The sequence below is a fragment of the Sipha flava genome, unplaced genomic scaffold (assembly GCF_003268045.1).
Source record: "Sipha flava isolate LNK unplaced genomic scaffold, YSA_version1 20541_pilon_pilon, whole genome shotgun sequence".
NCBI lineage: Eukaryota > Metazoa > Arthropoda > Insecta > Hemiptera > Aphididae > Sipha > Sipha flava.
In genome coordinates, this window is record NW_020272807.1 from 1 (window position 1) to 4,466 (window position 4,466).

At 25.9% G+C, this 4,466-nt stretch overlaps 1 long non-coding RNA gene across 1 annotated transcript; it reads left to right on the forward strand.

The window, feature by feature from the left end:
- Positions 1-1,443: 1,443 nt before the first annotated feature.
- On the forward strand, positions 1,444-4,400 carry LOC112682499. Its single transcript, XR_003148529.1, has 3 exons — positions 1,444-1,656; positions 2,321-2,519; positions 4,297-4,400. It is a non-coding gene; the product is annotated as an uncharacterized LOC112682499 (long non-coding RNA).
- Positions 4,401-4,466: the final 66 nt, after the last annotated feature.

Below are 4,466 nucleotides of genomic sequence, written 5' to 3' on the forward strand. Positions count from 1 at the left end.
TGGCTAAAAGAACATTTAACAGTTAATACAGCCTCATAACCAAAAAAATGTTTTAAACACAATGAAGAAATTCATCTAATCCTATATATGTATTGTATTATTTTATGGCTGTGGAACTTGGAAAGTAAAACAATATGAAAAGAAACGACTAGGTGCTACCAAGATGTGATTTTGGAGAAAATAATCAAGAAGTCTTGGGTCGAAAGGAAGACTAACAAAGGCTACAAGAACAGGAGAGAAACAAAACATCATATCCTTCATCATGACAAGGAAAACGAAACTTATTAGATACCTCATAAATATTTCTTGTGTTATTTGTTTAGGCTTCTGTAGGTTATGTGGAATAGAATTTGGTTTTTTTTTGGCTTTGAAGTTTGGAATTTTTTTTACTGTTTAATGTAGGACTGTTTTTTGTTCATCGCCGTATGTTATTGATGAATTTTAATAAGTATTTGTTTTATGGATTGTCTTCTTTATGGTGTGATTTTTACTGTTTGTTATAGGTCGGTTTTTGGTTCTTTTTTGTGAATTATGTTAGGGATATGTTTAATGATTTGTCCTTTTTGTGTTGGGCATATTTGTTATCTTTTATATGCATATATAATAAAGAATTTCTTTTGTTTGGTTGTTTGTAGGTAGTAATGATCAGCTGTTTAACTCTTTTGGCTTTGAATTAGGGAACTGTTTTAACTATTTGATTGAGGTATGTTTTTTATCTTTTGATATTTGTGTTAGGTAATTGTTTGATAGATTGTCCTTTTAATGGTATTGGATAAATCTGTTGTCTATTTTCATGAGTGGTATTTCTTAGTTTCTTCTTTTGGATTGTTTCTTATGTTAACTGTTATGTTGGTCTGTCTTGTCTTCTGCCTTTTTTTGTCGATTTTATTGGTATTTATTATCCCCCAGGGGAACACGTTCTTACGTGTTTACGGGTCTAAGCGAACCCGGGGTCCCGAGCTATTTGTTTGGTTGTCTATTGTTAGGAATGATCAGCTGTTCAACTTTTTTTTGTTCGAATTAGGGAACTGTTTTATTTATTTGATGTAGGTCTGTTTTTTATTTTTTGTGTTTTTTAATTGATGATTTTAGATAGGAATTTGTTTTATGGATTGTCTTTCATATCGTGTCATTTATGTTTTTTGATATTGGTCAGTTTTTTGTTTTTCATTTTTTGTTTGTGATTTGCATTAGGTATTTGTTTAATGGATTGTCTTTTTTATGGTGTTACATATATTTGTTATCAGTTTTTGCTACCAAATAGAAATATAGTTTTTAAATTTTAGGTATGTTTTATTCCTTGGTTTTTTTTTTTTTTTTTTTGTTATTTGTTTTAGATATTAATTTGATGGATTCTTCTATATATGATATTCAATATATTTATCTATTTTTATGAAAGGTATTTTTAGGATTTTTTTCAATACTTTATTAAGTTGTGTTCAATTGTATTGATTTTTATTTTTATTTACAGAACCTGGATTTTTTTTTTCTTAAACCAAGGATTCTTCGGAAGCCAAGTTGCCATAAATTTAAATTGATCTATCTAATTTTGTTTCAAAATATTCAAATTTTAATTCATTTCATTTTATATTTTTTTTCAGAACTTGGATTTTATTTTTTTGATTCAAACTTAAGAAAGTGTCTTTCAAGATCTAGGTAACCACTTAAATTTATTTTTTTTTGAATTTTATACTTAATTTATTATATATTATATAATTAACTAACAATAATTAACTTCTAAAAATTGTGTTTATAGATGTAAAATATAATTCAATGTAAATTAAACAGTCTAATTTTGTTTCAAAATATTCATATTTTAATTCATTTATTTTTATGCTTTTTCAGAGTTTGGATTTTTTTTTTTTTTTACTGACCCAAATCAATTTTCCTCCGGGAGCCGGGGTCCCCTTTTCATTTTTACTTTTAAACTCTACACTTTGAATTCTTTATGGTACAAAAATATTATTAATCTAATTTACATAAAATATCTTAATAAATCTGATATATTTCTTTTCAGAACTTAGATTTTCCTTTGTTTCAACCTAAACATAGTGTGTTTCGAGAGCCGGGTAACCACTTATAATTTATTTTTGTTGAATTTTATTCATTAAATATTTAATGGAATAAAAATCAAATTCATTTAATTTACATAAAATACTTTGAAACTTTTAAATCATTTGATTAAAAATAACTAATAATAATTAACTCTTGATAGATGACGCTCATAAATGTAAAATATAATTCAATTTAAATTGATCTATCAATTTTGTTTCAAAATATTCAAATTTTAATTAATTTCATTTTATATTTTTTTTTTCAGAACTTGGATTTTTAATTTCCTATCAACAATCCATCTAAGGAATTTACAGACCCTTGTGGTAGATTCTTCAGGTTGGGTGTGGTCAGGTCAGGTTGATCTGTGTGCAAACACTTCATCATCGTAAAAAACTATTTTTCAGGAATTCATCAATTATATCGAGAAGAGTAATGGAAACAAGATTGGAGTTATCTATATTTAAGTATTTCTTTTTTTATTTATAATGTATTTACTAGGAAGAGCGCAATAGGTTTTGTGTTTTGGCTTCCAATAAGAATTTAATTATTTAAAATTTTATAATCTTAATTTTGTCTAGAGTTGGATATTTTTGTTTTTTATAATTAACAGTGGTTTTTCTATATTTTTTTTGGTTATATAATTATGTAGTGTAGAAAATTATTTATGTGTTGACTTTTAATGAGGAATTCTCTTTTTACTATTTGATGTAGGATTATTTATTGTTCTTTGGCTGATCTTTTTTATGATTTTTGCTAGGTATAAGTTTGTTGAATTGTGGCGTTCGGTGTTGGAAATATTTTTTGTCTGTGTTTACGAGTCTTAAATCTTGAATTATTTTTTTTCTTGCTTGTAGGTAGGGTTGAACAGCTGGTCATTTGTTTAGGCTTTTAATTAGAGATCTTCTTTTTACAGTTTGATATCTTGTTGGTTTGTTGTATGTTTGGTAGTTGTATTTAGATTTTTAATAGATATTTGTTTAGTGTACTGTTGTCGTTTTGATGTTGTATATATTTTATGTGTATTTTTATGTTAGATTTTAATATTTGGTTTATTATTTTGCTTAGACGTTTTGTAGAATGTGTTGATTAGTATTTATATTCTGGTTTCAATTTATTGATTATATTTTAACAGTGTTATGTCTAGTTGATTTTTTTTTCTTTTGGTTTATGTTTTAAGAGTTTTGATAGTTAGTTGTTTGATGTAAAATTGTCGTTTTAGAGTTGTATATATTTTATGTGTATTTAAATGTTTGGTAATTATTACATCATATTGGTAGTTTGTAGGTAGGGTTGAACAGCTGGTCATTTGTTTTGGCTTCTAATTAGAGATCTTCTTTTGATGAAATGATGTCCTCTTGATGTGTTATGTTTTTGGTTTTAGTTTTAAGATTTTTATTAGGTATTTGTTTAGTGTACTGTTATCGTTTTGGAGTTGAATATATTTTATGTGTATTTTTATGTTAGATTTTAATATTTGGTTTATTATATTGTTTAGACATTATGTTAAAATAATTATTGTTATAATTAATAATAATAATAATAATAATTGTTTAAATTTGATAAAAGTTATTACTGTTTGTTATAGGTCTGTTTGTGTTCTTCGGCGTCTTATTGTGATTTGTTTAGGGATTTTTTATCCCCCAGGGGAACACGTTCTTACGTGTTTACGGGTCTTAGCGAACCCGGGGTCCCGAGCTCTTGTTAGGTTGTTTGTAGGAATTTCTGACCAGCTGTTCAACTGTTTTGGATTCGATTTAGGTATATCTGGTATATCTAGGTAATATCTGACCAGCTGTTCAACTCTTTTGACTTTGATTTAGGGAAATAGTTGTACTGTTTGTTATTGGTCATCTTTTTGTTCATCGGTTTTTCTTTTTGATTGACATTAGTTACTTGTTTAATTGATTGTCCTCTTTATAGTAATAGATTTATTTGTTGTTAGTTTTATGAAAGGTATTTCTTGGTTTTTTTTTTTTTTTTTTTTTGGTTGTTTCTTATTTAGTATTGAATAGTACTGAATTTTTGCTACTAAATAGGAATATGATTTTTACTTTAATATTCTTGGTTTTGTTCTTCGGATTTTTTTTTTTTTGTGATTTATTTTAGGTATTTGTTTGATGGATTGTTGCTTTATGTGGTATTAGATATATTTGTCTATTTCAATGAAAGGTATTTTTTGGTTTATTCCCAATTATTTTTTAATGTTGTATTCAATTGCTTTAGTTTTATAATTAATTTCAGAACATGGATTTTCTTTTTTGTATCAACAACACATGTAACCTAAACAAGGATTTTTCGGGAGCCAGGTAATCACTTTTAATTTTTTTTTTTTTGTTAAATTTTATACATTAAATATTTAATGGAATAAAAATCAAATTCATCTGATTTACATAAAATAATTTAGATCTCTT